The sequence below is a fragment of the Triturus cristatus genome, chromosome 1_1 (assembly GCF_964204655.1).
Source record: "Triturus cristatus chromosome 1_1, aTriCri1.1, whole genome shotgun sequence".
Taxonomy (NCBI): Eukaryota; Metazoa; Chordata; class Amphibia; order Caudata; family Salamandridae; genus Triturus; species Triturus cristatus.
Window position 1 is genome coordinate 229,974,212 of NC_140579.1, and position 25,875 is coordinate 230,000,086.

At 46.2% G+C, this 25,875-nt stretch overlaps 1 long non-coding RNA gene across 1 annotated transcript in view; it reads right to left on the reverse strand.

Annotated features, from left to right (window-relative positions):
- Nucleotides 1–3,875, reverse strand: part of LOC146870036 (uncharacterized) — a 56,848-nt gene extending 52,973 nt beyond the window's left edge. The window contains exon 1 of the long non-coding RNA XR_014958884.1: nt 3,836–3,875. This is a non-coding gene — a long non-coding RNA (uncharacterized LOC146870036). The remainder of the gene's footprint in view (nt 1–3,835) is intronic.
- Between the last annotated feature and the right edge of the window lie 22,000 nt (nt 3,876–25,875).

Here is a 25,875-nt window from a genome sequence, read left to right on the forward strand (position 1 = left end):
ACCACCATTCCCTGGCCTGGATTAATATATTGGGAGGGGCTCCCTCCCATGCCAATTTTGACCCTGGGGACCACAACCCCCCAGGGCCCGTCCTTAACAATTAAGGGGGAGGGGGCTTCACAGCCCCACCTCTCCTGACTATTTTCGGCTCTGGTACCCCAAACTCCTGGGGACTGGCCGTCAGCCGCGGTCCGTGCAGGGGGGGATTTCGAGGGACGATGCTGTGGGGAAATTAAATAAATAATAAAAAATTAAATAACAAATTTTCCCTCTGCATCGTCCCTCGAAATTCCCCCCCCCAACGCGGCCCCACTGCTGTTACCTGCATGGACCGCGGCTGCTGGCCGTGCCAAAAAATGGGAGTAGGGCCACACAGTCCCCTCCAAGATCAATTAATGGCACTCGGGAGCCCATCCTCCCAGCTCCAGCGATGTCCCAGGGTATCCACCCCCAGGACATAGTGGTTTCTCTGTCCACACTGGTGCGGGCAGGGAAACCTGTGTTTGCTCTTGCTTGGTGGTAGCAATTTCAAAGCTGCTGCCAAGCGAGAGCCCGATTTAGATCTTGGCGGGACTCCCGTCATCCCTCCACAGCGGAGTTTACAAGTACTCTGTAAAGCAGATGGAATGCTGTGCCGTATTTAGATGTGTGCTGGCTAAATCTCCTTCCACATCGACAGTGTTTACCGTTGCATAAGCGGCTCATCGCTGCCAACTCGGCAAACTCCTCTGTTGGCTAGCATGACTCCTTTGCCGTCAGAGTGGTGGGATTACGCTGAGCCTATTTAGATTTCACAGTTGTGCTGGTGTTGTTCTAGCGGCAGATTGCCGATGGAGAGATTCCGTCACTGAAAAGTGTACAACATTGTACTATTCCTGTGTCTTTTGGATGGAAGCTAGAATTATACACCTGATATCAGTCATGGAGGATGAAACTATTAGTGTAAAGCCACAATTGTTTGGAGCTCAAGTCCAAAATACAACCATATCCCACAAAAAGCAAATGTGGACCAGAATTGTTGACAAAGGGAATGCTGTAGCAAACAACCTGAGCACACAGGAGGAAATTAGGAAGAGGTGGAATGAACTGCAGGGAGAGTGCATTCCCTGGCCTCCAAGGGTCACCTGGAGGCCCAGAGACCAGGTGGTGGTTTTCCTAGCCTCCCCCATACAATTTTTTTTCTGTGAGGAGAAGGTCTTGCAGATCCAAAATCCTGAAGGCTTGACAGGAATCGCTGGTGGACTGGAGACTGAATGTGTCACTAAACCTAAATGTTGTTTTTGCTTTTCACTTAGCTGTTGCTAACGTGTTTTGCACCTTTTGGAAACATAGAAACCTATATATATTTCCATCATTTTTCTTTGTCTTGTTTGTTTGAAAATATTTTCTTTTATTTATGATTACAGGTTTCAATCTCCATTATATTTCACATGATGTCATGGTGCTTGTAATTGTTTTTACACCAAATAGCAAATAGCATATTTCAAATAGGTGTTTAATATTGTAAATGTCTATTCTATTTTTACTGCAAATCCCCAGTCTCCAAGTCCCAGCCCTATCCCAAGAACAATCCCTAATTTGCAGGCTCCAAGTCCAACAGACACAAGCTGCACACTCGTGCACACACACGCATAGACACAAACACAAAGAAGCCCAAGCAAACACCCAAAAAACAGACACTATTGACACTACACCCACCACAACCACCAAAACCACCAGCACCACAACCACCAGCACACCCACAACCACCAGCACACCAACAAGCACAACAACCACCACCACATGCATAATCACTACCTGTTACGAGTGCACAGCATCGAGTCCGCTGCAGCAGCCTAAGAACAACAGTAGGCTCCATTACGTCCGTTGGTGACAGCGCAGCGTAGGTACGCCGCTCACACCCAGAACTACACATCCCATGAGGCCAGATGCTCATGACACGCAGCGCCCATAAAGGCAGATACGACGCTAGGCAAAGCGTCGGAAATTCTTCCATGGAGGTGGTGATGGCGTCCTGTTTTGTCCTGTGAGGTCCGGTAAGGGTGCTTTGCACCGACTCTCCCTCAACCTTGTTCCTGGCAGGATACCGTTCTCTGTTGGTGAGCGCCGTCGCGCTCGTGCGGAGGAAGGTTTCCGTCTCTCGCTAACCTTGTTTTGGTGGTCCCCTCCTCCGTTGGTGAGCACCGTCGCGCTCGTGGGGAGGAAGGTGCCTGTTCCTACAGTCTCCTGATATTTCCTCTCATGACTTGATACCTGCTATCCTTACACGGCGGTGACTCTGCTCTCGTCATGCTGCTTTTGCTAAGTGTTCCTGCCTTGCCTATAATTGGACTTTGCCGTATCTTTGGAACAGCGGTGACGGGATTCACGTCACGCTGTTCACTGTACAACTTGGTATTTTGTTTTACCCATTCATACTTGTTTAGTCTACATTGAGTTCTTGATGGTCATGGTGATATTTAAACCATACTAAAGGATCAAGACTCTAATGCCAGTGTGTTGAGATCTCCAGCCAGCAGATGTTATGGAACTGTTACCTAGTTACATGTAGAATGATGCAGGGAATGTTCTAGGTGGGCAGTTTAAGAGAGCCATTGGATGTAAGGGAAGCTGCTCTCTGCTGGGATGCTGTTTAATCAATAAACCTCAAAGAAACCTGTGAAGGCTCTTCTTTTCATGGCGACGAGAAGCTGCGCAAGGAACAGAAAACAGCATCTCATCCTTGGATTCACAACAAAAGATTAAGGCAAGATCAAAACTATATATGACTTTAAAACTACGTATTCTCAATATTAGAAAACTACTTTAAATATCTTCAAATCTACTTAAGACTACAGAACAAACTCCTTAACAACCAACTGCTTGAATTGTCCCTTTCAACGTGTTCTTTATGCTAGCGCATGCATGTATACATCGCTTAACATTGAAAGTTACACGCGCTGATTAAACACGTCCAGCTGTGCAGAATAATAATAAAGAGTAAATACTGAGCGCATGTATTAGGTCTCTGAAAAGCATCCAACCGTAAGGATAATCATTGGTTGGTGACAGAGGCGCAACTAGAGCCAAATTTCGGGGGGGGGGCTGAGCAAAAATTTCGGGGGGGCTGAACTTTAAGCAATAGGCAGAGTGGAGCTGCAGGGGCTCTTAGAAGGGGTGAAACAACAGCGAGGCCTCATTAACATGCAAATGGTCTTTTAAAGACCTGTTAAGTGCTCGGGTGCGGCTGCTTTTTTGCCCGGGAAGCTGTCTCATCCCGGGCTGCCACACACGACGGGGGGGGCTGAAGCCCTGTGAGTCCAATGGGTGTTGCGCGCCTGGTTGGTGAGCAAATACATGTGCGTATGTTAAAAACCTCTTCATCTCTTAAAGTGTGCCCGATCGGAAAATGTTCTTGATTGTGAGCATGATTAATAACGGCTGAACAAATACAGTGCGTACAGTGCGTAATCTTAAAAACTTTCTAATCAGCTAAAGTGTTATTTTTCAATCAAGCCACCATTCTATTCACGCTCGACTGCTCGAGGTATTGAGAACCATTGAAATAAATGCCGCTGTGGTTCACGCTCGACTGCACAAGCTAATTGGAATGAATGCCGCTTGCTTCATGCTCGACTGCACGAGCCAAGTGAAATAAATACCGCTTGCTTCACTCTCTACTACACAAGCTAATTCACGCTCGACTACACAAACTAATTAGAGTCAACGATGCCGCCTCGAGTACACATTAATAAACGCTCGCATTGCCAAATTGTCAAGAGAAGGGAAATACTTTTGATAAAGTAAACAGCTTAACAGATTTCTACTACAAGGACAATACGGAATAAAGACATACCTAAATTTGGAGCCCTTTTCTAAACAAATACCTTCTCTATGCTCCAAGCCGAGTAGAGTGTCAGCATAAGCAACACTGTAGAAGGACTACCAGTGCAAAAAACATTACAAAAGGACTAATCCTCACAATAAACACTGGGAAAAGACTTGAGCATTCCTATTTGGAAAACACATAAATCCATAGAAGATTTAAGGAATTAAATGATGCCTCAAGTCAATAAAATACACGCTAGGATAATGCGCGTGTCAAATTAAATGTTTAACTAGCTGACAACTAAATAATTTTACTACAAAGGATCGTACCTGGATCGGAGTTCCTTCTCAACACCAACAATACGTTATTATAAAAATAGCTATCTTATATTTTATATATATATTTTTTTTGATTATTATTATTATTATTATTATTTTTAACCTTACCTTCCTTACAGGTGTCATGTCTGATCAAGCTATGTCATCCCCTCTACCCTTCTTATCATCACCAGGAGAGCCATCCATACCTTGGCTACAATGGAAAAAATTGTTTATAACTTACCTTTTAGCCATTGGTGGAGCCAAATATGGCCCAGTTAGACACCAAGCTATTCTCTTACATCATTTAGGTGTCGAAGGCAGGAGAGTATATGAAGAGATACCTGAAATTTCTTTAGGAATGGGGGATGGTCAACCTTGCAAGGGACATGTCGCTACAAATGTTAGAATCACATTTTACACCTAAGATTAATGTTGTACTTGAACGACATACATTTTTCACGAGAAATCAAAAGGAAGGTGAAGATATCAAATCTTATGTGTCTACGCTAAGAGGATTGGCCATAACATGCAAATTCGATCAACTAAATGACTCCTTGATAAGAGATCAAATGGTACGATGCACCAATAACAAAAAAATAAGAGAAAAATTGCTAATGAAGGAGTATACCTTAGATGAAGCGATACAAATTGCAAAAGGAATGGAACATACTGACTTATGGATAAAAGAAATAGAATGACCTGTTAACAATTTTAAACAAGAAAAAGTTGAACTTATTGAGAAAAAAGAGAGAAGAATGGAAGTAAAAGCCAATACTGCTATCAAAAAATCCCCACTTCAGTTCGAAAGAGCTAATTATCAATCAAGACAAATTATTTGTTTTAGATGTGGCGCTCCGGGACACATAGCTACTATGTAGAAATTGTGGGAAGAGAGGACATTTTTCAAAAATGTGTCGCACAAAAGGATTTGAAAAAAACAAAATTCAAGAAGTGGAAGACATTTGTGAATATGTTGATGATATTCTACTAATGGTTGATGGAGAACAAAAGGTGGTAGAAACAAAGGAAAACCTGGAAGAACATACGTCTAATGTAAAGATGGAAAGTACTGATAAGCTGGAAAAGCCGCATTGCAACATTTTGATTAATGAAAAAGAAATGAGAGTGTTGGCTGATTCAGGAAGTTTGTATACTCTAATATCTAACAAGTCCTTTGAAAATAATTGGCCCAAGGACTGTGGTCCTATTATGTATAGCCCTGATATACGTGCAGGGGGTTATGCTGGAAAACTAATTGAGATTCTAGGTATGTCTTGGATGACCTTAAAATGCAAGGGTGAAGCAGTTAGGGGCAGAGTATATATTACAGATTATGGGTCAGATCTTCTTGGATGGCGTCATCAGAAAGATCTAAATATCATTATCGATCCGAATGCCAGGGAACCAGTTATGGTTTTAGAGAAATGTAATGTCCAAAATGTATGTGATGATGACAAAATATTTGAAAAATATCCCAATGTTTTTAGTTCTAGATTAAGGCTATTGAAGGGATTTTCACACAAGATTATCTTAAAAGAGAATGCTAAGTCTGTGGTCCATAGAGTGAGGAATGTACCAAATCTCATGTTAGAACCCTTGCGCCAAGAAATAGATAATTTGCTGAAGCAAGGGATCATTGAACCGATTGAGGCTTCTGATTGGTTGGCCCCGATTGTGATTGCCCCAAAGGATGGAAAACATTTTTTGTCTTTGCATAGACTTACGAGATCTTAATAAAAACATTTGGGTAGACAGAGAGCCTTTGCCTAATATATCGGAGATGTTATCAACGATGGGTGGCGGCCAGATTTTTAGTGTCCTTGATATGTCTGCCGCTTACCATCAGATTAAATTACATGAGTCATCTAGACATTTGACTTCTTTTGCTACACCTCTTGGTGCGTACAGGTACAAGAGGATTCCCTTTGTTTTGGCGTCGGCTTCAGCAGTTTTTCAAAGGGCAATGAAAAACATTTTTGGGGATATGAAAAAAATGTTGTGTTTCCAGGACGCTATCTTAATTGCAGGGAATGATCTTTTAGATTGTTTGAAGAAGTGATGAAAAGGTTGGAAAAACATAATTTGACGATCAAACGAGAAAAATGTCAATTGAGAAAAGAAAGGGTTGAATATCTGGGACATGAAGTAAGTTCAGAAGGGATACGACCAAAGAAGAGTATTGTTAAGGCAATTACAATGGCTCCTGAACCAACTAATAAAGATGAGCTTAGTTCCTTTTTAGGATTAGCAGAGTATTTCTCAATAGTTTTACTGAAATTGTCGAACCGTTAAGAGAAATTATGAAGAAGAATGTTCTCTTTAAATGGTCAAAAGATTGTAAGGAAAGTTTCGATCTTGTAAAAAAAAAAGTATCTGAAGCACCTACGTTAGGACGTTTTGATGTGAGTGCTAAAACTTTTTTAACTACAGATGCTAGTGGAGTTGGTGTTGGGGCAGTGTTATCACAAGTTATTGGTGGGGAGGAGCGAATCATTGGTTTTGCTTCAAGAAGACTGCAAGGTGCTGAAAGATCTTATTCAGTAATTGAAAGGGAAGCTTTGGCGTGTTGTTGGGCAATGTGCCATTTTAAATTTTATCTATGGGGTCTTCCCTTCAAAATTCGAACTGATCATAAACCTTTGCTGTACATCTTCAAAGGTGGGAGAGGGTTGGAAGGGAGTATAACCCCAAGAATTTCTAGATGGCTATTGTCTGTCATGGAATTTTATTATGAGATCGAATATGTTAAAGGAGTAAAGAATGTAGTTGCTGATTATTTATCAAGAATGCCTCTAGATGTAGAGTGTGACGAAATCTGTGGGGACACAGGTACCGATTTCATCAGCAAAATTGATGTTGTTGCTTTATCGCCTGAGGAATGGAGCAAAGCCATGGAAAGTGATTCTGTATTGAAAAGAGTAGAATGTAAAATTATCAGTGGCTGGGATTTTAAAGATAGCAAGGATGTGGAACTTATGGAATTTTTCAAAATTAGAGAAGAATTAAACCTAAACAATGGGAATGTTATGAGAAGATGGCAAATTGTACCCCCTAAAGGTGTGAGAAAACATATTCTTAACATAATTCATGAAGGTCATCCTGGGCAAGGAATGCCAAAACGAAGGGTGAGAGAATCTTTTTGGTGGCCTGGAGTTGATTCAGAGGTTGAGGCTTTGGTGAAGAATTGGCAATGTTGTCTAAACAGTGATAAATATAAAGTGGTATGTCAACCCCCATTGGAGTGTACGAAATTTCCATCAAGACCATGGGAGAAATTAGCGATGGATTTTATTGGACCAGTGAATAAATTGGGGTTAAGAGATAGATTCATTCTAGTTTTAGTAGATTACTATTTTAAATGGTTTCCAATAGGGACAATGGGAGAAATCAATACTAGCAACGTGATGAAGTTCCTTGAAAGGATTTTTCTTGAAGAAGATATACCAGGTAATATAGTGACCGATAATGGCATACAATTTGTCTCAAGAGAGATGCAGGATTATCTTGAAAGAATGAGTATTGTTCATGAAAAGGTAGCTCTTTTTAGACCTCAAGCTAATGGTCTGGTGGAAAGGGTTAATCGTATAATAATGGACAATCTCCAGTTATCCCTTGCGAATGGGTTGTCGTTGAGGGAGGAGTTGCAAAAGATGATGTGGGTGCATAGGATTACTCCTCATTCCAGCGCTGGGATAGCTCCTTTTGTATCCCTTAAAGGGAGAGAACCAGGTAAAAAAGAATGTCCTGTATGGTTGTGTAAGAAGGATAAGATACGGGTTGATCGTGAGGAAATGTTGAGGAAAGTCGAAGTAGGTCAAGAAAAGATGAAGGATACGTATAATTCTAAAAAGGGAGTTAAACAGATAATGTTACATGTAGGTGATTGGGTTGTGGTGCGGAAGAATGAATGGGTCCGTAAAGGTGAAAGCAAATATATGGGACCTTTACAAGTCAAAAGTGTGAAATCCAATGTTGTGATATTAGAAGATGATACTATGTGGAGTTTGGGAAATGTTTGTAAGGTGCCAAAACCATAGGATATTTTCTTGAAGAATAATTTTAAAATTTAGAATATTAATTCTCAAAGTATATTTATTTATGTATTATTAGATAAAGAAAATGTTTATTTTCTTATCTTCTTTTTAGATTCTTATGATCTTGTTTCACATGTGTTTGTTGTTTTGTAAAAAAGGCAGATATGTTGAGATCTCCAGCCAGCAGATGTTATGGAACTGTTACCTAGATACATGTAGAATGATGCGGGGAATTTTCTAGGTGGGCAGTTGAAGAGAGCCATTGGATGTAAGGGAAGCTGCTCTCTGCTGGGATGCTGTTTAATCAATAAACCTCAAAGAAACCTCAAAGAAACCTGTGAAGGCTCTTCTTTTCACAGTGTTATGTGATTGAACCCGATTTACTGGAGTGAAGACTTATGTTGTTGTTCTTCTGGCTCTATTTTTAACAGGGGTATCACGGAGTGGTATAGGACTATGCTCTATCCCTGTGAAGCCTAGTGGAGTCTAGAAAGGGTAGGTTGCCGTGAGAAACTAAGTAGGTGTGTTGTGGGGAATTTCGATCCATCAACATTGTCCTATGCATGATGTGTTATTGGTTTTATGACTGTTCTCTTCTATGTTTCCCACACTACAGCCTTGTAGCTGTAAAATGAAATTAAATGAAATGAAATGGGCTCTGTTACAGCGACAACGTAGTTAATGTAAAAGTGTCAACGCCTATGGGTGTTATTCTTTTTTGTTACAGGTATAGGAGATTGCACTTGGAAGTCGTTGTTTCGATTTGTTTAGTCTATCTTTCGTAGGGGTAAACGTATGGTACTTACAATTGTTGTTTTACTTTCAGGTCTCCCTCCCTGCTGTGCCCATCCTTTCCTTCCCTCACTTGATCCTCCCACTAACCTGTGCCTTAACGGCTACTAAGGCTTGGGGATATCAAGAGGTGGACCCCTCTGAGCAACAAACCAATCCTGAGGATGGACCAACGTGACACTACCACAACCACCACGAGTACACCCAGAAGCACCACAACCACCACCCCACCCACAAGGACCACCACATCCACAAGCACCACAACCACACCAGCAGGACAGGCATCCATATGCACACCTACACGCAATACGACACCAACCAAAACACAAACCTGAATACAAAACACCTGAGAAACCATACACATCCAAACAAACACCAGAACCACATGCAACTGCAAAACATATACCCACATACAGCACAACCACACCAACCACCTCAACAGCACACTCATTCAAACCAACACCCTCACACACTGTGATCAGGCTGTGCGGGTGAGTGGATTTGCGCTTGCTGCAAAACAGTGAAGGGTTTGAATGAGTGTCATGTTGCTCAGTTCTAACAGGACCAAAGGACTTCTTTAGGATAAGCTTGAGTCAGGGGTCTGATAACACTCATTTTAAGAGCTGCCCTAGAGCTACCAGCATTAAGTAATTCCTAGGATTGCCTTCATGAAAACTGCGGCTTTTGCCTCCTCACCTTCTCACCCCTCTATGGTCAGCTCCTGACTCTTACTCTCTGCCGACAACGCCTAGCTGACAAACATTTGCTTCATTTTAGCAGCAGCTGCAATGCTCTATTGATAACATCACAAGACTTTTCTGCTCTGGCTGGTGCTTGTAAATTCTTCATAACAGCACAAGTACACAAGCCCATCATACAGAGAGTTAAACTGTGAAACCCCCTGAGGAAATGTGACTTCAGTTGGTACACAAGACCAGTGTTTTGTGGATTCTTTTTAGAAAAAATAACAATGAACCATGAGTGGTGTACAAGCACTGAAACTGTTGTCCTGAGAGGCGTTACATGCTTTAAATGATGTGGTGTGTTGTACAATATTGTTAATAGACTACTGAAAACCCTGCCTTGTAGCACTGGCGCCTGTGTTCACAGTCTTAAGGATAACTTCGTTAAAATAAGGAAACGAGGAAGGAAAGATGCATTTCAGTTACTCACTTTGTTTGTTCCCTTCAACAATGGAACCATGGAGAACTTAATTTTAGTAATTTTAGATATTTATTTAAAGCTTGTGTATGGCACGCACATCTGTTTTAGTACTGCTCCTTTAGAGGCCGGGCAGTTTGTCGCTCCACCATGGCTTTTTCTCGGACTCCAAACCTTGGTAGAGCAGGGGAAGGGGATAGTCTCGTCAACCAGATTTGCTGGTTAAAAGCTGGTCTTGAAAGAGTGCTTTACGGCCCAGTTCTAAATCTTAAGTATTTATTTCGGTACCTGTAGAATTGAGAAAGAGCGTTCAAAAGCTGTACAATCTGAGTGTCTTTCATCCTTTGCACATTCTGTTGGTAGCTCAATGATGATGAGTTCCTCAGTCTTGATATTCTGGCCGAGGCATCATGGAATGGCATCTTTGAGGTTGTTGAACCCTTTTCACAGAAAGGTATTGGAGTGGCTCACGGGATTCTGAATTAGATTTGTTCCGGCTCCCACAGCTACTAGAATAGCATCATGAGGGGATCAGTTGATCATGCTTCTTGTGTCCTAAGTATAGCTCGGATCAGTGCTCAAAATGGGCAGGTACTGTCAGGTACTGGGTAGGGGCTTTTGCCTAAATTTGAAAGGGACCTTGCAGCAAGGATGCAATAATTTTAATGGGAGAGTACCAGTACAAACAGGTACTCTGAGATAGTGACTTCTATATTTCCTTTTCAAGCAGAGACTTGGACACTATATTTGGGACAACTACATGCACAGGAGCCGATTACAAGGTTACTGGCGTTCCTGATGGGACAGTGAGCCGTGTACATTTCATCTTGGGACTCCGACTGAAAAAGCAGCTGAAACATCCAGGTGAAAGTGCATTGGTATATGGAATTACTAGGGGGAATCAGACCTGGAATTGCCAATCACTCTGGTAAACCCTCATTCCTCGGAGGAACCTCTGGGTTCCACCTGTGATCCCTGTTAACTCCAACCCTCCCAACTCCATGTGTTACCTTTACCCCCGACAGCAGTAACTCCAGGGCTGGGCTTAATGAGCTGGCACCAGGGAATTCATAATAAGGGCCTCAGTGCTGAAGCAGATTAGCCTTGTGAGAATCGTGGAGCGGATGAGTTCTGTAAAAAGAGTAATGATAGGGCATTCCTAAGGATGGGCAGTGGCCACACATTGTATACTCTTTACCACTGAACTGACCTGCCAACAGTGGCGGCCAGTACGGTATGGGGGTGGCAGGGCGGGCTCTTACACTTCTCCGTGAGAAGTAGGGGAACACTCCTTTGCCTTAGCGGAAGAGCCGCCACTAACTGACTAAGGGAAGTGTTACTTCAGGTGCCATGGAAGTTTCCTGTCAGGAATAAAAACTAAATCAAACCAAAGCATCTCTGGTTTCACAGGGACTTGATTTTTAGAGTGTGCATCAGTCAGTGGGGAACCAAAAGAAAGCTGAGAAATGTGGCAGGTGGCCAGCATTGAGTTCAGAGGCCAAAGATGGGGGTCTTGGTATGGGAGAAGTACCAGTAGGCAGATATTACTGCCATGCTTCAACAACACCTAAGTATTCCCCTCTTCTGGGGTGCTCCTTACCTCGTGTATACGTTATGAGAGGTTGAACTTCAACAAAAGGTCGCAGGGGAATGAAGTGAGTTTGCAAAATCACAGACAAGGGATCAAGGAGAAACAAAAGAAGCAGAAAGGACAGGACCAGCAAAGTCTTGCAGAGGAACAGGATAAGTAAATTCAAACACAGGTATAGAATGCTTGTCTAGGATGATTCATACAGGAACTCTAACATTAAAGCCAGACTGTAAAAGAACAGAAACTATCAATGATGGTGCAGGTCAGATGACTGTCCACAAAGCTTGGGTGGCAAACAAGACATCATCGGCACAGCAGGGTGTCAGCAGATGGCAGGGCAGTAAACAATATAAGGCTCAATACAGGAGCTTTGAGCAGAAGTATAGGATGTGACCAAGAGGCATTGGGGATTCATTCCACACTCGATACAGACGAATTCAGCCACAGAACATGACATTATCCAGGTACAAGTCAAAGAAAATGATCTCAGTCAAGGAAAACAGGTTAACACAACTGAAAGATACCAGAACCATCGAGTAGCACATCTTGAGCGGCCTGTTGTGCTTTTATAATCGGTCTGATGACATTGCCCATGAGTAGGAAAAGCTTGGGAAACTGTATCATGCCCCAACATGGCGGCCTAGCGGGTGTTCTTGTGCAGCACTCCAGGCTGACTCAGCATCACCCCTTCACCATTCAAGATAAGTCTGATGGTCTTTCAGATGACGCATGGTGCAGTGGAGTGCACAGCACTATCTGAGCGCTGCCACCAACCATCACCTCCAATCCTGCACTGATCAATTCCGATATTGCAGAACACCGCACCCAGAGAGGGATGCTGCTCCCCCGGCATCTGACATAAAAAGGGTAACACTGTCAGTGTTTCTTCTGCTTGCAGCCTATTCCCTATGTAACATATATATATATATATATAGAGGCTTCTCGGTGCTAACTAGTATTCAGCATTACCATGGTAGGAGATAGCTGAATGATCAATAAACAAGGCTTTAGAAGCTTCCTGAATTGGGAAAGATTCGGTTCAGAGTCGACACGAACAGGTATAAAACTCCACTTCATGGCAGCAGCCACCCAAAATGGCTTTTCCCTATACTCCACTGAACATGGTCATGGAATGCAGAGCAAAGGAAACGTTAAAGGAAATACCAATTACATTTATTAGCTATTAAGTCTGCGCTGCTCTTTAAATTATAACCATTGATTCAAAAGTGATCCTGCGGATCATGAAGTGCAATACAATGGTCGAGGAGGGGTTTGACAAGAAGTGAGAGTTCTTGTTTCCTAGAGGTTTGATGAGCTGCCATTGGGAACTCATGAACGTAATGTCCAGGTTTACCACACAACAAACATATGTCAGTTTGTCAGCATTTTCTCACACCGCGGTTCTGTGGTTCTGCCATCGTCATAGGTTAAATGTGCCTTCGAGAATCCTAAATCCATCCAAAGGCGAATGTGTGTTGATGTGTTGCTGGCAGAGCCTCATGAGTATTCTATGATGTCACCTAGAGTGTTGGTAAGCATCCTGCTCTGAGTGTTCCCTCAGTAGCAGTTGCTGTCTGTGTGCCTTGGCTATGCCAGCTGGGACGGCTCTCTGTACCTCCACAATAAATACATCTTATGGAAATCCTCTACCGCGCCTTATTTCAGAATGTTTATTTAATAGATGTCTGTTATACATTTCCCTTCCTTTATATGCTTCCATTTTACACAGTATTGATTAAGGCCTGATTGGTAAGCAGAGGTGACATGACTTAAGACATAATGAAACACAGCCACCGTCTTTTATTTTGCCCATAAATATTTCCAACCAGGTGATTATACCTTAACAAGTAAGCCTTCAACAGGCTCACCTAGAGCCTGGAGGTTGGCGCACCAGCTTCCTCGGACCTTGGTAGAGTACTGCTAGCTCTAGCGAGAGAGATTCCCGCCTGCTAGGAAGTTCTTACTGCATTCAGAACATCCACTGAGGCAGTCACTGTTCTAAAGGGTTGAGTTAAACGAGCAGGCACCATGTTGTTTTGGCCCCACTGTAAACATGTTTGTTTTCCACAAAGATACTTCTCACTGGCAGTTTAAAAAAAACATCGAAATAATAATTCTTTGCCTGGAGCCATTTGACTGAACCGTCTATCAAATATGCTTATAAACTCGTCCCTGAAGCCAACTTCATCATTTAGAAGCAGGCTATGGCTGATTATCAATGTATGAGCTTGTTGTGTCCCCTCCACTCTAGGATATCAGAAAAGAAACCTAGGATTGGACAGTCAAAAGAGCAGCAGGTCTGCCAAGAGAGTGTTGTTTGCACTATGTGGTAAACCTCTGCCATAACGCACTTGACGGGAAAACTGCAGCCGATGCTGATGAGAATGCACAGAATCCACCCAGTGTTGTTTGTCTCCGACACAATCAGTTCTCCAGGGAGAACCATTAGTGGATTTGCTTCCAGATGTCATCTGTCAGTGAGCGCAGCATTGACTGGTACTGGTGCTTTGCATGAGCTGTTACACCAAATCCATAATGGTCTGTATTTGCTCCATGATGCAAAGGGTAAGGCAGTATATAGGTTTTACCATCTGTCATGGCTGGTATTATCGACATGCCTTGGCAGGAAAAGACTATATTACAGCAGCACCACTGGGGCTGCACAACGACTTCCCATATAGACGGTTCCAGCCATGGAGGAGATGTGACCAAGCAGTTCCAGCTACCGCCTTTGGAACCAGGGAGTCCAGGTTCCAACCCCGGCATTGGCGTTGGACTCACATCGTGTGAATCTGAGTAAAACAATTAGGGGCATATTCTCAAGGAGCTATCGCGGAGTTATCGGCACTTCATCGCAGCCAAAGTCATGCTAAATCTACCGCTCCATTCACAAGCTGGTGCAAACAGCCCATATCACCAGTTTTCCGGCGATAGCATCCTCCAAAAATATCGCCACAGATGACCTGGCAACTATCGCTAATGAGATGCAGAGTAGGCGTGCCCGTGCCAAAAGCTGCAACACCACCACTCCGCAACATTCTCAACGACCGGCCACATCCGCGATAAGATCACAAAACATGCGATAAGGCGCGTTAGCACCATGAAACTAACACCTGTTCCGACCTGGTGCAAAGTCGGACGACAACCTGCACCAGGCCAGAGCCACACCTGAAGAACAAAGATGCCATGGAGCCAATGAACATGCGTGCCGGACACCCAAGAGGGCCAGAACACCCACCGCCACCACACCCAAGAGATCCCCCCCCCCCGGGCCCCACCCCGGGCACCCCCACCTCCCCCGGACCAAGACACTGCACATCAACGGCACGAAAACATGAACAAAAGTACCTGCCTGATGTTGCACAATTGCAACAATCAACATGCATGTGAGCACTGAAATCCTGATTCATACATTCACCAACGAAAGACCAAACAAAATATCACATCCAATATTGTCACCAAACAACTATTTTGAAGAGTCATGGCGGGGCATCCCTGGACAATCTGTGACTCACAACCTGCAAGACAATATCCAAGATAAGAAGGTGTGTCAGGCACTCATCAAAGGACTGGGAGAGAGAGAAAGAGAGAGAGAGAGAAAGAAAGAGAGAGGAAGAGAGAGACTGAACAAGGAGAGCAAGCCCAATCGAGCACTTGGCTCATATGAACATGCCAACAGCTGCGTGTGTCTCGAAATCTGTGCACCCCAAATCACAGGCCTGGCATCAAAGTCAGCGCGACGTCCACATCACATTCAAGAAATGCAAGCAGTAGTCAGACTGATATCAGGAATGAAAGCCCCTTTGTCTCAACACACAAGGCTGAAGGCCAACCGAACCCCCGACCTTGGTTCTGAATGCGGCTGGCACACCCTGCATGAGATACCATGCCAGTTTCCGACGACTCCCACACCACGAACTGCGCCAATGAAACACCAACGTGCCCAAACAAACTTGTCCCTGCACGACCCACACCTGCAAGGGATGCCCTTGACACATCAGTTAAAACTACCCATACGTCCAGAGGTTGCACAAACATACGACTCATTGTCCAGAGCTGTGGCAGATCGTCCACCGAACTTCCGCCGGTCTGAGGAGTGCCGGTGCCACGAGCCCAACAAACGCAATGGCAGGCATTCCCGGGCACATGCACAACCCCTGTCACGCGGAACTGTACCATGCACTAATGCTGCATCTGTTGGGATTCCTGCCAATGGCAGTGTTGCGAATCAGTTTCCGTCTGAGTTTCCGTCTTGCCTACGTCACCTGCGTCCAGCCCTGGTTCCACTGTCGATCATGGACATTCGAGTGGCCCATGGAGGTCTGCCTATCCAACGCAACAGTGGCTGAATTGGATTGTGACCTGACATTGCGCCCCCTGTTGGCCCACAAACACAATAATTTTTGGTTCTTTAATGAGGGCCTAATACAACTGTGTTGTGTTGAACTGAACCACTCTTTCCTGGATGAGAAATATATCAGCTCATTATACTACGTACTCTATCAACTCCCACATTGTTAAGTCTTAAAAAAGTCATCATTCGACGAAACACGTCGGCTGTGTGCTCAAGCTGAATTGTGAACAATTAAAGGACTTGAAAATTGCTTTTCTTTGTATACTTATTGATGTATTCTGCTGGACACAACTGTTAAGGAACGACGAAGAATATGGACCTTGTAAATGATGTTTAGAGGTGGTGCTCTGGACAAACTTTGCTTAGAATTTTATGTGTGGCTAGGTCACACTTGTGACACTATTTTGGTGACAGTGTCCTCTGTTCCATTGAGCACGCCTAACCAAAAAGTGCACATTTTGACTCTTTCCTGAATAACTTGTAGGTGCTAACAATTCAATTCCATTGTCATCTTTTGCTCTTTGTTGACTGTCAGCAGAGCAGACAGTCGGCGCAGCCCAGTGGCAGAGCACTATGCAGATTCCCATCATGGCTGTAAGTCGTGCCCCCTCACACGAGGCAGTGGGCAGACGCCAAACAACACATGACTCTTCCAGCAAGGCAAGGTGGGCTGAGACCGTTGCCATCCGTAGTGATTGGTGTTCAGCTCTGCCTCCCCATTACCTGCACCTCGAAAGGTTCCCATGCTGCGTGCAAGTGTCTTAAGTATGTCCCTGCCTATTGTGGCCGTTGCCTTGTCCGTACTGACACACATTTGCCAATAAAGTCTACGCAACTACACTGGTGTCTAACTGTGATGAGTGTTTATTAGATTGACCACTCGTATGCCATAATGAGCATCGTCCCTAAACAGGGAGGGTCTGACTGACGCATGTACAATGGGGGTGGGTCCCTTTTGACAGCTCCACCTCTGTGAGCCAGACATTGTTTTGGGATAGTTGCTAGCAGACGTGTGCACTTACGTGTCTTCAGCAATGTGAGTATGGTGTCCAACCTCTGACCATGTGGAGCAATGTCATAAATCATAACAGAATGTGTCCACGCAGATGTGTGTGAGTAGGTATGCGACATGAAGTTCTGTTGCCACATGTGATGTAGGGCACCACTCCTGGACTGCTACCGATTTGGTCATTCCTACACACAGCCCTATTCAATACATGGACGTGTGTCTACGTTTGGGGGTTGCGAGATTGCTGTTAATGTGCAAGGGGGACACAGCTAGTGCTCACCTTCACAGTCATCCAATTGTCGATGTGTTTCAGGGATAAACATGAGCATTGATGTCATTCACCAGGGTGTACCTTCTTGTGCAATCATTGTCCCTACATCCAGACATACTTTCATACATGAGTGAACATAGTCATGACACATCTGTGTGATTACAAATGTTTTATTCACATTCAGGTGAATGACGGAGCTGGAGCTGTACATGGTCATCCAAGCCCACATAACATGGAAGCCCAGTGGTGGGCCAACCAGAGTCGTTTGGGGATTGAAAAGTGATTGGGATGAGGGTGAATGCAGTCCGCAGCAGGATTGCTGTGTAATTGTCAAGCAGTGAAGATGTGGCAGTCCATGTCGGGGTCCAGGTGGATGTCGCAGAGTATTCCGGGGTACAGTGGTCGGTGTTGTCCCAGGGCATGATGCATAGGGCTGAACCAGGCAGGAACAGGCCATCTGGTGGTGATGGATGCTACTACCTCCTTCCTCACACAGTAATTACCATCCACATCTTACTCCTCTGATACTTCTTCTGTGTCCGGTGTGTGTGGCGGTGTAATGGCTGGATCACTGGGTGCCACTGACACATCAGGGTGCGAAGGTGATGGGGCTGCATCACTGGGTGCCACTGACACATCAGGGTGCGAAGGTGATGGAACTGCATCACTGGGTGCCACTGACACATCAGGGGTCAGAGATGTGTGTGTCGAAGTTCCCACTGCAGTTAACAGGGACTGGCTCTGTGGCAGCAATGGCAAGATGATGAACTGCAGGGCATGGAAGATCCCAGCTACATCTCGCTGGTGTTCAGCCGTGGCAGCCATGCTTCCAGCCTGCATCTGCTCCATGGTCTCCATTGTCCTCCGCATCTGTGCCAACTCTGTGCTGTCATCGCTGGTGCCTGTCTGACTGGACAGTTCCTGTATCTGAGTAATGGCCCAAGCGAGGTCAGCCAAGGATTGTCGGTGAGCATGCTGCGGACAGGGGGTGTCCGTAAGGGACTGTATGTGGTCCTTGATGGGACTCAGACACCCACATATGGCCTCGAGTTTGGCTGCCGCGAGCTTGAAACACACCCGCAGCTGATCCGCCAACTCCACCTGGCAACCCAACACACGGCGTTGAAATTCCATGTATTGTTCGTGGGGGTCCTGGAATACAGTAGTGGTTGTATGTGTTTCCTGCTGTGTGGTCTGTGCAGGTGGTGGGGTCACTTCGAGGCAGATGGCCTGCCCTGCTCCTAGGGGTGGGCTGCGGAGGCTGTCCATTATCCGTTGGAGGGTGTCTTGACATATGTGCAGGCTGTCCTCTGCATCATCAATGATGGGGTTTGTGGTCTGCTCTGCAGTAAGTGTTGATTGTCCCTCTGCAATGTTAAGGGGAGATGCAGGTTAACAGATTTTCCCCTGTATGTTGACGCTTAGCAGATGTTTACATACAGACTGCATGACAATGCACATTGTGACTGTTTTGGTGGAGCTGGCTATTTGATGGCAGACAGTGGGATTTTCGACTACATGACGGATGTGTGGTAGTACCCGTACATTGTCATCACACAATTTATTTATTTATTTTTATTTATTTATTTGAGTTTCACATAGCGCTGGCTAGACCCGGAGGTATCAGAGCGCTTTACATAAGGTTCCAGAAAATTAGAAAATTACATAAGTTACAAGTTACATCAGTTACTAGAAAAACATTTCAGGAACGTAGAAGACGAGACAAGTGGAGCTTAGGAGGGAAAGGGTGTAGGGTAAAGGGGTAGGAGGGAAATAGGATGGAGAGACGAAGGAGAGTCTGCCCTAAAGTCCGGCTGGGTAGGTGACGGCCGAGGGGGAAGTCCACAGCCCATCTCCTCTATAGCTATCAGGTAGCTCCACCGGTCATCGGTCAAAATAGCTAGGTCTCAACTTGAAAACATTCAGAGAGCATAAGGGACAAGATAATGGAGCATAGGGGGAGAAAGGGGGTAGGGTAAAGGGGTAGGAGGGATAATGCGATGGAGAGATGAAGGAAAGTCTGTCATAATGTGAGTCAGTGCCAGATGTGAGTAGCTAGTTACCACGCACAAGCGGAACCTGTTGTGCCCTCTGTCCTGTGGTGTAGGTGTTGCAACTTAAACCACATTGCCGTCATCGCTGATGTTCTGAGGTTGCTATGTGTGTGTGCTGCATTGTGGGTGAGTTGCCCCTGAAGCTCTGATTTCATGTACCCTTATCCCTTTGAGGCGGTGTGCCTCTGGATTGTGTGCTTTTCGGGGGCTGAGATGTTTGCGACTTGGGTCATATGTGCTCTTGGACAGATTTATTGGCCTAGTGCATTGTTCGTCTGCTGCGTGCTTTGGACGGTATGGGTTGTGGGTGGACGTGGATATGTCAGTGTGACCTGCTCCTTTACGGATGTGATCCGCACTGGGCCACCTCCATGTCAAATCGTGCACCGTGTCATGTATATTGGCTGCTGCCATGCTATTGGGTATGCAGTGTCACTTGCATAGTCAGTGTGGCTCACACAGCCGATGCTTTTCTGGATTTATCACATGTGCATGGCTCGGTTGTGTCGTTGGCGATTTTGAGGGGGCCCATATGTGCACATAGTGGACGGGGGCCTACTTGGTGTTCCTATATGTGCTGCAGTGTGCCAAGGGTATCAGGGACATATTCCACATTCATTGTGGGTGTGCAGTGTGATACACATAATTGTGCATCTGTGCCATTGTGCCCATCTCCCCCCGGCCCATAGTCCCTGGTGGTTACTCACCCTGTTGCTGTTGGGTCAGGTCATTTCGAGCTGTGTCCAGGCCCCCAACTCCTGCCACTGTCTCCACAGTGATGACTGTGGCCACCATTTGCTCCAGCTCATCCAGCTCCTCCTGTGGCGTAGGAGGCCCACCTCCCAGCCGCCCTTGCTGCCTTCCTGTTGGCAGCGAGCTTCTCCTTGGTTTGGCTGTGCACTTCATGCCAGCGCCTCTTGACCTCCTCCATTGACCTCCTGGACACTCCGACTGCATTGACGTTGGGGACGATGGACTGCCATATTTCCGTTTGGGTTGCCAGTGCCACAGTGGAGGTGATGAACTGTTGTTGATGGTGATCTACCACCTCCGTGACGATGATCCGGTCTTCCTGTGCACTGAACCCAGTCGTCCTCTTCTCCTTGCCCTTCCCCGCACACGGGGTTCCTGGCTGGTGCTCCGTGGGGCTTATGGGGTTCGGGTTGTCCTTTGCACTCAGTCCGAGAGCATCCATGGTGCTACGCAGTTTGAATAGGTTTTGGTGTTCTTTTTTTTCCTTTTATAGTGCATTTTCCCGCATGACGCGTGGGAATTGCAGGCCTATCGCTGGTTTTCGCTGATTTTGGTATCGCGCTTTGTGGCACCGCAACTTTTTGGGCATTCGTGCTTCGCATTTTTTGTTTGTCGCCTTGGTTTTTACACAGTCATTTGGCGCGTTATGCTGCTATCGCATGGTGCCGCCGGGTTGGGAATTGGACGTTAAGACGGTGTTATTTTCTCGCGATGGACTGCGATGTGCAAAGTTGCGTTAAGCTAAATTTGCAATGGTTATCACACGTTCTTGAGAATATGCCCCTTAATCTCCCTGTGCCTAAAAACATACGGAATTGTGAGTTGAATGTATTTGTGGAATTTCCACTTGATGCACATGAGCTGTTTGTCTCCCAACTACTTACATAAGTTACTTTGCTTCATAGCTAGTTTTGCACTATATAAATACCAATACAATACAAAGTCAATGGATAGCTCACAAATACAAGTCCTAAAGTGTGGTAGGTGGACCTGCATTGAGGCTAGAGAGCAGAGGTGACACCTGTCACTGCATCTAAATTCTAAGGCAGTAATTATATCGACGGTAGTACGATCTATATATGTACTTTTCCAGCTCACTTCTTACCTTATGTATGATGTAAGATATGATTAATGGGATGAGATGACTGAAACTATGGGCAAAGGATCTCAGAGCAACAAAGAAAATGAACAAGGACAGAACATGCAAAGTGTTGTAATGGGGCAGAACAAGCAAAATTTCAAACATAGAAGAGACAAGCAAACAACACAAGGACACGAATAGCAAAGTCTCCTAAGGGAAAAGTATAAGCGAAGACTCGCACAGAGACAAAATAAGGATAGTTCAGGACAGGAACCAACAATGCTGCAGCAAATAGGAGGACTCTACAAATAGAAGGGAAGGGAAGGTGAAACACCTGTGCAGATCAGGAGAGTAGGCTGGACAGTACACAAGAAAATATAATTGGAATTGAAGGATGTGATAGGACGATAGTTGGCAAAGAGCACCAGGTGTAATAGATCAGACTTTAGCGCAGGTACAGAACAAGATCAAGCGGTAGGTCTGGATGTATTGCCAGATTCTGTATATATAAACTGAGTGGTCGTAGAGGACATCAGCAGCATTCTTGTACCATTAACATGCACTTCATCAATGGTTCATTGTATTCGAGAACATGTACACAGCCAACAGGGATTGTCGATGTTATGGCTGCGGTGATAGTGGTATGTTCTGCCCTACAGCACAACTTAGCACCTCCCCTCACTTTTATCTAATACTGCACCAAAAGCCAAGTAGACAAAATCTTGGACCACAGCCATCAGGAATCAATGGACTTAAAATAGCCACCCACCACTAACCACAGCCCATAGTCTTTCTTCTCTATCCGTCACAACTCCCACCCTGTCACGCTAGTAAGCACCAGTCTTGCCTGTCAGAATAAATATACAGGAGCTAGGCCAGTACAATTGGTGACACATGGGTAGGAGAGTGGGGCTGGGACGGTAGGTTCGTTCTGGAGCCCTGTGTTATTGCATTATTTTTTAGAAGCTGTTTCTAATCTTGCCTACAAGTGCAGGTAGTTTCCAGCGAGCTTTCAAGGAGGAACACATCTCTGTGACCCTCATTCCTAAACTAGTTATTAATCCAATTAGGCTGGAAACAGACGTTTAGGGACATATTGATATTACAAGTAATAAGGTAATACTGCATTTGGTAATATGCCACCTTGTTTTCCCTGGAGATAAAGGCCCAGAATATTGGAATTACCTACAGAAAACCCCTGGCGGTAAGGGGCAGTGAAAACTGCAAAATGAACCCCACACCATGGAAGACAACTCCCATGGTGTTGGGCTCATTAAATTTTGCATTTTCAAAACAAAATCCTGCTTTGATTTTGGTTTTCAAAATACAAAAACGTTTAAAGTTTGACAGACAGTACTGTCTTTTGACAGCATTCCTGCCAAAGTTAAGAGATGTCCACTGTGCCGGCAGACATTTGTAAATTTGTGGGGTGGAGGACCTCTGTATGGTGGGAGTAAAGTACTCCTACATGCAGACAGATTTACCTCCGTTCCCCAAAGTCCAATTCAAGCTCATGGTTATTTATTTACAAGGATTTCTATAGCAAAAGAAGGTCACCTTGCAGCTACCTCAGAGTACTCGTTGATGATACACGGATCAGGTTGAGATAGTGCATAGCAAAGGTCTGGGAGGACATCAAAGTGAGAGTTCCAAGTCTACATGGAAAATATCACAATTCTGGGGTAACGGATGCCTAATGGCAATATTAGGGAAACTTGGCGCAGTTTAGTTGTCCTGTTAAGGCTGGATCGAGTTTGCTAGAGAGTAAGGGACCCAGAAATTTAAGAGATTTCCCTCCTGTTTCAATAGTCTGGGCTTGCTTAGTCACTGTTTGACGCATAAGAGCACCTCAGATTTGCAGTGGGATATTATTGTCTGACCAGATGTACAGGTAGCGGGACCATTTCTATGGAGTGCTTTGTGAATGACTTGGAGACAGCAGTGTCATAATTGTGAAACCTGAAAAATTCCACATGAACTATATGATTTGTGTTATGTTATGACACTTTGTGTAGGGCAGCATGTGCCAGTTTCTTGTCCTCTTTGCAATGTTGGAAGTTTCAGTGTCTCTTTCTTGTGGGGTTTCCTCATGGAGGGAACTCTAGAATCAATCAATCAATCATGGCATTTGTAAAGCGCACTCCATACCCGCGAGGGTCTCAAGGCGCTGGGGAAGGGGGGGGGAGGAAGCTGCTACGAAGAGCCAGGTCTTGAGAAGTCTTCTGAAGGTCAGAAGGTCTTCAGTCTGCCGTAGGTGGATGGGGAGGGTGTTCCATGTCTTGGCGGCTTGGTGGGAGAATGATCTGCCGCCGGGGGTCACTCTTCGGATGCGGGGGAAGGTGGCGAGGGCGAGGTCTGCGGAGCAGAGCTGGCGGGTTGGGGTGTAGAGGCTGAGTCGGCTGTTGAGGTACGTTGGTCCGGTGTTGTGGAGTGCCTTGTGTGCGTGGGTGAGGAGTTTGAAGGTTAGCCTCTTGTTGACAGGGAGCCAGTGTAGGTCTCTCAGGTGGGGTGTGATGTGGCTGCGGCGAGGGATGTCGAGGATCTGGCGTACGGAGGCTTTCTGGATGCGTTGAAGCCGTTTCAGGAGTTTGGCCGGGGCTCCTGTGTAGAATGCGTTTCTGTAGTCCAGTCTACTGCTGACGAGGGCCTGGGTGACCGTCCTTCTTGTTTCGGTGGGGAGCCACTTGAAGATCCTGCAAAACATGCGGAGGGTGTTGAAGCAGGAGGAGGAGACGGCGTTGACCTGCTTCGTCATGGAGAGGGTAGAGTCGAGGATGACCCCTAGGTTGCGTGCATGGTCGGTGGGAGTTAGGGGTGTTCCTAGTGCAGTCGGCCATCAGGAGTCATCCCAGGCCGAGGGGGTGGATCCGAGGATGAGGACCTCCATCTTGTACGAGTTCAGCTTCAGTCAGCTGATTCTCATCCAGTCGGCGACGGCCTTCATTCCTTCGTGGAGGTTGGTTTTGGCGGTGTGGGGGTCCTTGGTGAGGGAGAGGATCAGCTGGGTGTCGTCGGCGTAGGAGATGATGTTGAGGTCGTGCGATGTGGGCGAGTGGTGCCATGTAGACGTTGAACAACGTTGGCCTGAGGGATGAGCCTTGGGGTACGCCGCAGATGATCTTGGTGGCTTTGGAGCGGAAAGGGGGGGAGGCGGACGCTCTGTGTTCTGCCGGAGAGGAAGGAGGAGGTCCAGTCCAGGGCTTTCTCTTGGATTCCGGCATTGTAGAGGTGTGTTCGTAGTGTGCGATGGCAGACCGTGTCGAAGGAGGCTGACAGGTCCAGGAGGATGAGGGCCGCGGTTTCTCTGTTATCTAGCAGGGACCTGATGTCATCGGTGGCGGCGATGAGGGCAGTTTCGGTGCTGTGGTTGCTGCGGAACTCGGACTGGGACGGGTCCAGGATGCTGTTCTCCTAGAGGAAGCTGGTCAGTTGACGGCCTTTTCGATGATCTTCGCCGGGAGCAGGGAGATGGGTCAGAAGTTCTTGAGTAAGGCGTTGATCTCTGCGTGCTTCCAGCTCTCCGGGAAGGTCGCTGTCTCGAAGGAGAAATTGATGGTTTTCCAGAGATGGGGTGCGATGGTACTGCTGGCTTTGTTGAAGATGTGGTGTGAGTAGGGGTCATCCGGGGATCCGGAGTGGACGGTGTTCATGATCTTGATGGTGTCATCGTCGTTGATGTTGGTCCAGGAGATCAGGCGGTTGGTGCGGGTGGTGGTCGTGGGAGCGGGGGAGCGGGGGTCTCAGTGGTTGCCGGGGTGGTGACGGTGTTGAAGCTGTCGTGGATGTCTGCGATCTTGCAATGGAAGAAGGGGGCCAGCAAGTCGCACAGGTCTTGTGAAGGTGGGATGTCGTTGGTGTTGGAGCTGGGGTTGGAGAGTTCCTTCACGATGTTGAAGAGCTCTCTGCTGTTGTGTGCGTTGTTGTCTAGGCGGTCTTTGAAGGAGGTCCTTTTGGCAGATCCGATGAGGAGGTGGTGGTGGTGTCTGCGGGTGGCGTTCTTGTGGGCTGTGTAGGTTTCCGGTTTGTTCACGGATCCAGGTTTTTTCGAGTTTTCGGCAGGTTCGCTTGGAGGCCTGGAGGTCTTCGGTGAACCAGCTGGCTTTCTTGCTCGTGTGGGTGTTGGAGGGGTTCTTGAGGGGGGCGAGGGTGTTGGCGCAGTCGTTGATCCACTGTTTGAGGTTGCGGGCGGCAGTGTCGGGGTCGGTCGGATCTGCGGGTGGGTTCCGGGCAAGGGAGGTGGAAAGCTGGTCTTCGGTGACTTTGCTCCAGCAGCGGCGCAGCATCTGTTGGGTGCGGAGGTGCGTGGTGGGTTTCCAGAAGGTGAAGTGGATGCAGCGGTGATCGGTCCAGTGGTGCTTGGGGGTGTAGTTGAAGGAGACGTGGGAGCTTGTGGAGAAGATGGGGTCAAGCGTGTGGCCAGCGGAGTGGGTGGGTGTAGTGACTAGTTGTCTGAGTCCGAGGTTGGCGATCAAGGTGGAGGAGTTGGTGTCGTTGTTGTTCTCGAGGTGGAAGTTCAGGTCCCCGAGGAGGATGTAGTCCGTGGAGGTGAGGGCATGTGTGCTGACGAGGTCGGTGATGGAGTCGCTGAACTGTGCTCGTGGTCCGGGGGGGTCTGTAGATGAGGGTTCCTCTGAGGGTGGTGTTGGG